This window comes from Quercus lobata, chromosome 5 (genome assembly GCF_001633185.2).
Source record: "Quercus lobata isolate SW786 chromosome 5, ValleyOak3.0 Primary Assembly, whole genome shotgun sequence".
NCBI classification, from domain to species: Eukaryota; Viridiplantae; Streptophyta; class Magnoliopsida; order Fagales; family Fagaceae; genus Quercus; species Quercus lobata.
In genome coordinates, this window is record NC_044908.1 from 86,633,459 (window position 1) to 86,646,194 (window position 12,736).

Here is a 12,736-nt window from a genome sequence, read left to right on the forward strand (position 1 = left end):
TTCTTTATGGATCGGCTGACACCTTTGCCATGCTTCTCCATTGCTTCTGCCATGTTATCGTTTAACTTGTGCTTGTTGGGCCTCCTTTGGGCCTGCCACATACTTTTCCTTTACTCAATTCACATTGCCCAATACTTCTGCTGGGCTTGTTTTAATGCTATCTTGGGCTTTCTTGGCCCATTTCATCCCTTTGGGCATCCTCGGTCCACTTTATTTCCTTGGGCATTCTTGGTCCATTCCATTACTGCATACCCATAGGGTTTTTACTAAATCTTTCAGGTTTCCCCGGCCCAATTACCATACCATTTACTAATTCATTTCTTTGGGCTTCTTCAGCCCATTTTTGCTTGCTTTTCATTCCTTATGATAATCATGGGCTTACTACTTCCTTCTTTGGGCTCTCTTGGGCCCATTTGCTTTCTTTGGAGCCTTTTTACTATTTTATAGGCTCTTAGACCATTATTCCTGCCATTTAGGCTTAATGATCATCTTCTTACTTTGCTAATTCTTCTTCCTTTTTCCCTTCTATATATTGTTGGGCTTTTTCTTGTTATTGGGCCTTTTCGCCAAAGTGGGCATCAACAACAACCAAGACGTAGGTCTTTTTATTTTTAGGAAAAATTACAGCTTATTCACTTATGGTTTGGCCGAAATTTAAGTTGCTTACATGTAGTTTGAAATTTGATACTTTACCCACCCGAGGGAAATTTAAGTTACTTACCTGTGGTTTGAAATCCTATGATGCAAGTGTTCCACTGGATTCTTTTTTATCTTATTTGATTTTATATTTTTATGTTTTTTGTGTTTCTAAAAGTGAGACACATCAAAGTAGAGCAAAATTACATAATTAGCCATGTTTTTAACAGAGGTGGATTACGGAACTATAACTGAGTTAACCTCAGGTAGGTAAAGTATTAAATTTTAAACCACAGGTTGGCAACTTAAATTTTGACCAAACCACAGGTGAATTAGTCGTAACTTGCCCTTATTTTTATGAAAGGACATAAAATACTAGGAAGTACAAGTTTAATCGATATTGCAAGATCTTCTTAAGAGAAATAGACTAGGGCAAAGGATACAAGCTTAAAAGGAAAGCATGTCATTGTTTTAGCTGTCTCTTTTTTCTTTTTTCCATAATTTTGAGCTATTCCTTCTACTGAACATTTCTTTAGAAGTGTAGCTTCACAAAGATTTGGATTCCCCTTATTTGCCAACTCAACTGTTGTAAAAGAAATTATAAAATGTTTTATTATATAGGCATCGCACATGCAGCCCTAAGAGAGTAAATGTGAAATTCAAGCAATGGCTCATTATAATTTCATTTTTGGACACAAAAGAAGCGGAATATGCTCCTGCCAACTTAATTGTGTTGCGTCTCAAGGTTTTGGACATAAAATGCTGATTGTACATTGCCGTTAAAAGATTGTCGTCATGTGGGCCTTGGTGATCCATTACTCAATGATCCATCTATCTGAAATAATAGGTATGGAGCCCATTTCATGATTTATTTCAAATTTGGTCCCTTAAAACCCAAGCCCTTCAAGACTATCTGACTTCGGCCCTATTTACGCTGTATTTTCTGTGGGCTTTGGAAAGATAAATAGCTGCCGCAGAGTGCTTAATCACAGACATTACAACGCATCTGATTCTAATTTGATTTGAGATTATGGGTCTGTTTGGATCGAATTTATTTTGTTAAAAGTGAAAACTGAAAATATTATAGTAAAATAATTTTTAAATGTGTGAACAGTACTGTGAGACCCATTTTTAATGAAAAAGTTATTGAAAAATGTAATTTGTGGATCCGTGAACAGTACACATATGCACTGTTTACTGTGGAAAGTCAACATTTACGGTTACTGTTCAATAAATAGTAACCACATTACTCCAAAACGCGTGAAAACAAAAAAAAAAAAAAAAAAAAAAAAAAAAAACAAAAACGCAAGAACAGAAACGCAACGCAGCTTTAAGTGAACCCAAACACACACTATATGTATAACATGGTCTTCACCTTTCTGTCTTACATTGTAAAGGAAAGAGAAATTAACAGTGCAAATAGCACAAGCTGAGCACATGTATGGGTTGCCCTAAGACAACAATTTTGAATGACAAACAAGAATTACCTAACTTCCTCCATGATTATGGATAATTGCTCCACCATACTATGGGACAAATATAGTTTACCAAGTGTATCGCCTCACTCTTCGTAAACAAGTTTTTGTTTCAAACACATTATTTTGTTTTTTTTAATAAGTTTCTTTTTATTCATATTGAATACAAATCATTTTTTTTATGCAAATTGAATACAAATCCTTTGTCCTATTTTGAGTGTTCTATTTTATATTTTACCAATTGCAATCTATCACATGTGCCTTTTTTATTTCTTAATAAAACAATCAAAATTAAAAATGGAAAAAAAAATTTAAATACATATCATACTACAATTGATAGAACCCACACATAAAGTAGATATCTTAGAGTGGGGTGTGGAAGTTCTATTCCTTTATATTTACATCAAATACATAAATTTTCTTTTGGCATTACAAAGTGTGTTCTCATATTTAATATTGAAAAAAAGAACTGTATGTACAACTGTTAGATATACACATATGAGTGAAGTTTCATGGTGATTATTACTCCATGAAAGCAAATCAAGAAAGTAATGGTTGTACTTTTTCATAGCAAAACTACTCAAATATGGTACAATTTTTTTAATGTTATATTTTAAGTTCTCTAATTAAATTTAATCATATGACTGGTAATGATATGGTTGAATTTTTTTTTTTTTTTTTCAAAAAGATGTGCTACATTGACTTATATAAGCACATATTTAAACCTAATTGAAAGATCTAAAAATACCTAAGTTTTACCTCTTTCCTTTTTTTTTTTTTTTTTTTTTTTGGTCATAAGTCAATGAATTCAAACAAATATTTTTGAGAAAATGCTCAAAAAAGTCTTAGATTAAGTACTTTTTTTAAAGAAGAGATTAAGTTCTTAGTGTGTAGTAGCGCTAATAACTATAAATAATATTGTTAAGGACATATTTTGTGTAATTGGTTAATCCTTTGACAAAATGCACTTTACTTGTATTTAGGTAGATCGAGGATGTGTTTAATACTTCAAGAAACATGTTGTTCAAGTCTAGTATTAAAGCCATGAAGATTGGACCAAGAAACAAGTGAATAAAAGTTGTTCATTAAAGCTAGACAGATAGCTTGACAGTTGCGAATAGATAGCTCGACAGCTTCTCGACACCTCTCGACAGCTAGGCTATCTATCGAGCTCTTCAGTTAATTGTTATCGCAATCTTGACACCTCTCAATAGCTGGTGAATCGATCGAGAAAGCTCTTGTCTCCTCGACAGCTCCTCGATAGCTATATCTATCGAAGTTTAAAACTCGACACCTCCTGATCGATCGAGGTTACGGGAATTCATATTTTCAGATCTGATTTTCGGCCCATGATGACATGTATGTGTAGGGTTTCTTTTCTCACAACCCTAAACCTACATAAAGCTTATTTTAGAGGCCGTCACATAAGAGAATACAAGGAGAACATATACAAAAGGTGACCGATGTCTTATTCTCTCTAAAAGAAGCTATTGCGTCTTTGCGCCTTAGGGTTTTGTAACTAAGTGCTTCTTGATCTTCATTGTTGATGAAGTGAAAGAACTTTGCAGTCAACATTCTTCTTCCTCAAGTTGGTGAGTGAGTCACGTACTGGGATTCGTGCGAAGGAGTTAGTCACGTACTGGAATCCGTGCATCAAAAAGGGTGGCGTTCATATATTGAAAATTTAGAGGTTCTGAAGCGGTAGAAAGTTTCTGCTGTAAGTTCATCTACGGGGATTGTGAAGTTTAGGGACAGATTTTGTACTAGATCTGAAACTTCTCTTTACTATAGTGGATTGCTTTTCGGGAAGGTTTTCCCTCAGGTTTTTTACTGTGAAACTAGTTTGTTTCATTGGTTCTCCTGGGTTATCATATCTTGTCTTATTTATTTTTTCGCTGCATGATTTTGACATGATATTGATGTTTATTTTAACAATTTTTATTGATAATAAATCTAATTAACAACTTGGATTTAAAACTTATTAATTCTATCAACCGGGGTCTAAATTTCCCAACAAATATTATTATATTAATGATAACAATGATTTTCGGATAAATAACAATCTTTAGACATCATTTGAGTCTGGTCAAATGAGGTGAGGAAAAAAGACAGAATCTTTTCATTTGAGTTGCCCAAAACTAAAATTTCATTAATAATAACATGCTAATGAAATAACTTGCACAAAAGAGAAATACCTTACAACATTAAGAAGCCAAGTTGGTTGAATTGCGGCACATTAATTTAACATGTGAATTTACTTGAAGATCTCCACCTTTCAACCTACATGGGAAAGGAGAAGTTGTACACAAAATAATGCAAACAACACCCATATTACTTATGCTAGAATGAAAATCCTGTCTCAATCTTAATATTCTACTTTATACTCCATTAATTGTAGCATGACAAACTTTGGTTACCTTTTTTTAAATGAAAAAAAGAAAAAAAGAAAAAGAAAAATGTGTGGCAGACTATAATTAGAGGAGTATGTATATAGAGTAAAACACAAATAATGGAACAAAGGACTTTATTCTTTATCCTAAGAGAACACTTTAAATGACAAACCAGAACTGCCTAACTTTTCCTCCACTACCTTGGCTAATTGCTCTACCATTCTTGGTGTCAGATAGTTAACCTAGTCTCCCACCTCACCCTTCCTAAACAAGGTTTTGTTTTCAAAGTACTTAATAGACTTGCCAGCCTTATTTACCTCCAACTCCTTCATATTCTTAAAACAACAAAGTTTTGTGTTAGGACATATGTGATTCACTTGTTAAGAACATATGTCATGATTTTGTGTAATTAGCTAATCCTTTGACAAAATACACTTTACTTGTAATTAGGTAGATCTAGGATGTGTTTAATACTTCAAGAAAAATGTTGTTCAAGTCTAGTATTAAAGCCATGAAAATTGGACCAAGAAACAAGTGAAGAAAAACTGTTCATTAAAGCTGGACAGATAGCTCGACACCTGCGGACAGATAACTCGACACCTCTCAACACCTGTGGACAGATAGCTCCACACCTCTCGATAGCTGGTGGATTGATCGAGAAAGCTTCTGTCTCCTCGACAGCTCTTCGATAGCTTCTTGATAGCTGTATCTGTCGAGGTTTAAAGCTCGACACCTCCTCGATACCTCCCAATCGATCGAGGTTACAGGAATTCAAATATCCAGATTTGATTTTTGGCCCAAGTTTTTGTATTTGTGTAGGGTTTTTTTTCTCACAACCCTAGACCTATATAAGGCTTATATTAGAGGTCGTCACATAAGAGAATACAAGGAAAACATACGCAAAAGGTGACCGATGCCTTATTATCTCTGGAAGAAGCTACTGTGTCTTTGCGCCTTCGGTTTTGTAACCAAGTGCTTCTTGATCTTCATTGTTAATGAAATGAAGAACTTTGCAGCCAACAATCTTCTTCTAGTTGGTGATTAAGTCATGTACTAAGATCCGCGTAATTGGTTAGTCATGTACTGGGATTCGTGCATCAAAGGGTGGTGTTCATATACTGAAGAGTTCAGAGGTTCTGAAGCGGTAGAAGGTTTCTGCTGTGAGTTCATCTATGAGGATTGTAGAGTCTAGGGACAAAGGTTTTGTACTAGATCTGAAACTTCTCTTTTCTATAGTGGATTGCTTTTTGGGAAGGTTTCCCCCCAGGTTTTTTACTATGAAACTAGTTTGTTTCATTGGTTTTCCTAGGTCATTATATCTTGTCATATTTATTTTTCTGTTGCATGATTTTGACATGATATTGCTGTTTGTTTGTTTTAAAAAGTTTTATTGATAATAAATCTAATTAAAAACTTGGATTTAAAACTTGTTAATTCTATCAACTAGGGTCTAAATTTTCCAACAAGTGGTATCAGAACAGGTACACTCTAATTGGATTAATTTCCTGAGTGTGATCCTTGACCCCTATTGTCATGGATCGTGGACAATCTCTTTTGATTCCTCCTTTATTTGATGGAACTAATTATGCATATTGGAAAGTTCGTATGAAAGTTTTTTTTGCAAGCTCTAGATGAATAGGTATGGCAAGCTGTCGAAGTTGGCTGGATTAAGCCAAAGGAAGCTCCGGTGGATTGGGATGATGCAACAATCATAGCGGCAAATTTCAACAGTAGGGCCTTGAATGCTTTGTTTTATGGGGTGACCAATGAGGAATTCAAGAAAATATCATCCACAGAAGTTGCCAAGGAAGCATGGACCGTTCTTGAGATCACCAATGAAGGTACCAAGGCAATAAAGACTGTGAAGTTTCAAAGACTCACTTGTAGTTTTGAAGAAACAAGGATGGAGGAGGATGAGACCTTTGATGAGTTCTATGATAAACTCATGGATATTGTGAATTTTGCCTTCAATATTGGAGAATCTATTGCAGAATTCAAAATTGTTAGGAAAATCCTTAAGTCCCTTCCTGAAAGATTCCATGCCAAGATCACTGCCATTGAAGAAGTCAAAGACATTGATCAACTTCCTTTGACTGAGCTTGTAGGGAACCTTCAAACCTATGAGATGGGATTAGGCTCAATGGGAAAAGGTGGAAAGAATACAAACTTGGCTCTTAAGGGTATAGAGGAAGAGATTGAGGACTCTGAAAGTGAAGATAAAGATGAAGATGATGATGAGGATAAGGATCTAACCTTCATAACTGATGAGACTATCAAGCTTTTTCAGTTAAGGAAAAAGGATAAGGGCAAACCTCCTAAGAAATCTAAATCCTCTAGGAAAGGGAAGAATGAGAAACCCCTTATCCAATGCCATGAGTGCAAATGTTTTGGTCATATGAGGATAGAGTGCCCAAACTACCTCATGAAGGAAAAGACCAAGGAGTCCAAAGATAAAGGGTTGGTTACTACTTGGAGTGACACTGAGAATGACTCTTCTGATGAGTATGTGGAGGAATGTCGTCACATTATGGCCTTTGTTGCCTTAACCGGTAAGGTGATTATGGAGAGTGCTAGTGACAGTGAGGACTCTTCTTCTGATGAAGTACCTAAGAAGTTGACCCTTCAAGAAGCCTATGATAAGCTATGCACTGAATTCATAAAATCTGAAAAGACTTCTTATCTTTGTAGAAAAGAACTTAATGAGGTAAAAACTGAAAAGGCTGATCTGTTAGTCAAACTAGATGAGACTATAAGATTAGTTGAGACTCTTGTTGTGGAGAACACCTCATTAGAAGAGAAGGTCAAGAATCTTGAAGTTGAGCTTAATCAAGCTAGAACTCAAATAGAGGAGATGTCTAGTGCAAAGCTTGATGAGGTATTAAGTCCTTAAAAGCCTAGTTCTGATAAGACTGGCTTAGGATATGCTGTTTCCTCCAGCCCTTCCTCTTCCATGGCTTTCGAATCAAGGACTGTCTTTGTGCCACAATTTGAGAAAGGTGATAAAGGTATGAAATCCATAACTCATTTTTCTAATTCTAAATCCTCTATTAGACCTCATGTTTGTCACCATTGTGGTGTTTTTGGACACATTCGTCCTAATTGCTTTAAGTTATATCCTCATAAGCAATTGTCCAAATGGTCACAGGTTTCCTTTCAAGGACCTACACCTTTGTTTGGAGAGTTATTAAAAGTTTTGAGCTTTTTAACTCAATTTCAGGAGAATTTTAATTCTTCTATATCCCTTAGTAAACATACTAGGACACGTGCCTTTTCATCTTCATGGCCAAAGACTCGTGCTGTGTGAGTGAGAAAAAAGCATAAGACTTAATTGTCTTCTTTGTTTTCCTCTGCTTTAATCATTTCTATGTAAAGTAGGACTCTCTTTACTTGGTTTCTTATCTACTTTTGAAATCATACTTTCATGCATATGCATCTTTCTTTCTGCTTTGATGTTGTTTGTCTATTTTTGTTTGGTTGTTTAGTTTTTAATTTGTTTTGTTTTCAAAAAAAAAAAAAAAAGGAAAAATTAGAAATATATAAAAACAGTGTGTGTTTTGTGTACCTTGGATGGCCATTGAAACAAAGTTTTTTAAACTTTGTATCTTTTGTAACTTAGATGAGCATCTCTATGCACAACTAACCAAGTAAGCTTTGTTGCTCTTATTAGTGATGAGTAAGATTAAGTTATCTCTTATACTTAACACTCGTATCACTCTTTTTGATAGGAAGGACTAAAAAATCCTAAGAGAAAGGCATTAATAACCATCTCACCACTATTGCTTGCTAATCATAATATGACACCTGTATGCTTCGGCATAGCAAAAGTGCAGTGTCAATGACATTTGTGTGCTTAGGCATAGCAAAATTGGAATGTTAAATATCATTAGGTATTTCTTTTCTCTCTCTAATATGCCCATGCATGATATGCTTCAAAAAAGAAAAATATGCAAAGAAAAATCAAAAGCAAAAAGATCAAAAATGCTTTAAAAATGATTGTAATCGTGTATTCTAGGAGATGTAGGAGTTATAGGATGTACCTCGAAGGTGATAGTCCCCATCAAATAGTTATGATTGTGTGTGAGTTAAAGTGATTTTCTCATATCTCAAATCGCCATAACATGTATACACATATGCAATCTTGCAATATTTTTCACACATAACACACAATATTCTTTGCTACTCTTGATACATGTGCAGGTACAATGTGATTTGGCCATCACAAGGTTTTACATGTGTTAATGTATGCTCATTAAACTGTTTTGACTTGTTTTTTAAATATAAAATTAGTTAGACTTGTTTAGTGTGTGTGTGTTTTGGGATCTATGTGCATAACATTTTTCTTGTTGAGAGATTTATTTTTCACATGTTTTCCATCCTTCTATTATCTTGTCATCCATAGAATCTTGTTTCATTACATTCATGCATTTATAAGGATTTCTTGTGCCCCCTTGATCATCTTTGATCATCTTTATATTTCTCGGGTGAAGCATTCTAGTTTCTTGTACCATTTGTCAATCATGACAAAAAGGGGGAGAAATTATGGAGAAATTGTGGTTTCTTTTTACAAGATTCGACATGTTAGGGAGAGAAATATATGTCTCTGTAAGGGGGAGATGTGTTTCATCTTGTTAGGGAGAGTGCTTACCTCCTTCTTCTTGTACCTTGGGTCTTGTGACCATGTTTACATACATTGTGCATATCTTTGATATATATATGATGATGTATGTTCTTCTTCACCTATCTCTATATATGTTGTTTTTTTTTCTATCTTTATACACATGTTTCTTATTACTTGTATACAATCTATTATATCTGTTTCACATAAAGATGTCTTGATGAGTTTTGTTTAAAGTGTTTTAGAAATACAAGTTGTCAAAGTCTACTTGCCATAAACTCTCTTCTTGCAAAATTTTTCAAGAGTTTGTGTTAGGATATATTTTATTGTATTCAACAAGTGAATATGAGTTGAGTGATTTATGAATTCTCTCATATGTTCATTTGTTTGTTGTGGTTTTGTCACGGATTGCCAAAGGGGAAGATTGTTAGGACATATGTGGTTCACATGTTAAGAACATATGTCATGATTTTGTGTAATTAGCTAATCCTTTAACAAAACGTATTTTACTTGTAATCGGGTAGATCTATGATGTATTTAATACTTCAAGAAACATGTTATTCAAGTCTAGTATTAAAGCCATGAAGATTGGACCAAGAAACAAGTAAAGAAAAGCTGTTCATTAAAGCTGGACAGATAGCTCGACACTTGCGGACAGATAGCTCGATACCTCTCGATAGTTGGTGGATTGATCGAGAAAGCTTCTGTCTCCTCGACAGCTCCTCGATAGCTTCTCGATAGTTGTATCTGTCAAGGTTTAAAGCTCGACACCTCCTCAACACCTCCCGATCGATCGAGGTTACGGGAATTCAAATTTCCAGATCTGATTTTCAGCCCAAGTTTTTGTATTTGTGTAGGGTTTCTTTTCTCACAACCCTAAACCTATATAAAGCTTATTTTAGAGGCCGTCACATAAGAGAATACAAGGAGAATATATGCAAAAGGTGACAATGTCTTATTCTCTCTGAAAGAAGCTACTGCGTCTTTGCACCTTAGGGTTTTGTAACCAAGTACTTCTTGATCTTTATTGTTGATGAAGTGAATAACTTTACAGCCAACAATCTTCTTCTAATTGGTGATTAAGTCGCATATTGGGATCCGCACAATTGGTTAGTCATATACTGGGATTCGTGCATCAAAGGTGGCATTCATATATTGAAGAGTTCAAAGGTTTTGAAGCGGTAAAAGGTTTCTGCTGTGAGTTCATCTATAGGAATTGTAGAGTTTAAGGACAAAGGTTCTGTACTAGATCTGAAACTTCTCTTTTCTATAGTGGATTGCTTTTTGGGAAAGTTTACCCCCAGGTTTTTTATTGTGAAACTAGTTTGTTTCATTGGTTTTCTTGGGTCATCATATCTTGTTTTATTTATTTTTCCGCTGCATGATTTTGACATGATATTGATGTTTGTTTGTTTTAATAAGTTTTATTGATAATAAATCTAATTAAAAACTTGGATTTAAAACTTGTTAATTCTATCAACTGGGGTATAAATTTCCCAACATTTTGCTATCTTTTCAACATCACCAACTCTCTCCTCCTCCAAAGAAAATAGGAACCCTAGAAACTCTGCTAGCTTTTTCAAGTGAAAAGTGACATCTTCTTTTAGGTCCTCATACTTCAAGAACAACACCTTGTGAGGTCTCTCTATGCTCTCCTTTTAGTACCCCAACATATGATCCCAAAAGGGACCAAATCCAATTACGCCCTTATGATACATTTCAAAGGCTTCATCTAGTGACATTGGAGCTTTAGATCCAGGATCAACTTTGTTAAGAAAATGCCATGAGGAGATGAAAGTGTCAAAAGGGTTTCGACAAATATAAACAACCCGGCAACCAGACTTCTTGATTGAAGTAGGCAAGGAAGGAAATGGAAGATGGGTGCCAAAAAGTCTAGGGTGTGGAAGGTTGGGGAGATCAGGAAGTTGACGGTTGGCATAGAGCTTGTACTCAAAGAAAGGTACAAGATCGTGAGGGTTTGAAGTAAGCAAAGGATGATTATTTTCCAAAGCAAAACGCTTACGATTCACAATAGCAAAAGCCAAAGCTTTTAACCATGTGGTGCCTGATTTTGGAATGGTGGCTAATACAACATCATTGTCACTTGCTTGGAAGTGCCTTTGGAATGAGACTATGGATTGGATTTCAATTGCTTGGCACCAAAACTCTTGGTACTTGTAGAGATGAGGGGTTCTCCACCCTTTTTCTTTGGGAAGAGAAAGAAGAAGTTCCTTGCATTCATGGCTTAGTTCTTCTTCTTCTCCTCCATTACTTGATTGGTTTTTTGGGTAATGAGTGATAGTCATTGAAGTAGTATTGATAGAACTTGGCATGAAAATTGGGTCACAAATGACCACTTATTTATAGTTGAACTTGTTCATCTTTTTGTACTTGAAGGGTTTGGATATTTTGTACACGTCTAACATGCATCACAAACACCATATTGTGGGCTTACAACTAGTTATGCTTCTCGTGCCATATTTGGCATGTTTTGGTTACCTTATTAAGTTTTCTACTTCTTTAAGTCTGCCTAGCTAAGTTGGGCGTTGCTTTTCTGATAGTGACTGAATTGAAATCCTTTGCCCCCACAGCTGGTACTATTATATATTTTCCATAAGGAAAATACCTTTTTTATTCTAAAAAATATTTGCACATTTTAAAATTCATGCACCCGACAAGTATCTCTACATAAAGAAAAAATATAAATTTTTTTGCTCCCGTATGGATCTTTGCCTACCTATCAATCACCTCTTCTAAACTTTAAAAAAAATTAGAATTTTGTGCAACAGATTCAACATACTTTTGTATCGTTGAGATAGATAAGAATTTAGCAGCAAATTATTAATGAGTTTACTCTTGCAAGTTTATAATTTTGATAATTATAATGTTTCATCTTCTTTTTTTCCGCGTAGTTTGACTGTGGCTGCAATTTGGCTTCCAAAAATTTTTCTTCACACAAGGGAAAAAAAAAAAAAATTTAGGACAAATTTTAGATATTTCACAAATTTAATTTTATAAAAATTAATCCAAATTAGCAGTTCAAACCCCAATTTCTTATAGGTATTAATTTGTATTCTTCATATGAGCAATGCCTCAATCAATGAAGAAAGGGGAAAAAGTTAGTGAAATAAGAGCAAGTGGAATATTTAGAATTAGAAAGGATATTTTATCAAATTATTTATGGACTAAACAAAGAAGTATCATATTTGTAGCCGCGTTTTCCATAAACGCGGCTATAGCTAGCGTTTTTTTGGTCCTAATTGAAAGGGAGGCATTAGTTGATTTATGTGGTGTTAGACAATTGGGTTACCTGTTCCTACCCAAATGGTTTAAACACTTCAAATTGTTGAGCCATTGAATCTTATGAATAATATGGTGGGAATGTCAATGTAATAGAAGACTCCACTTTGTAGCCATGAGAAATTTGATGCTCTCTAGTCTACTCAATCCGTTTCATTTTGGAGTGCCGTATATACCACCTGATTCATGTGCACTGGAATCAGTCATAAAATTGATAATGAAGTTTGTAAGAATAATGTTAGAAGCTTTGAAACATATCCACATCAAGGTCAGCATTATATACATACATGTGAGTGTAATATATGATATATCATTTTAGA

At 34.7% G+C, this 12,736-nt stretch overlaps 1 pseudogene; it reads right to left on the reverse strand.

The window, feature by feature from the left end:
* Positions 1-4,647: 4,647 nt before the first annotated feature.
* LOC115988438 lies at positions 4,648-11,422 on the reverse strand (annotated as a pseudogene).
* Positions 11,423-12,736: the final 1,314 nt, after the last annotated feature.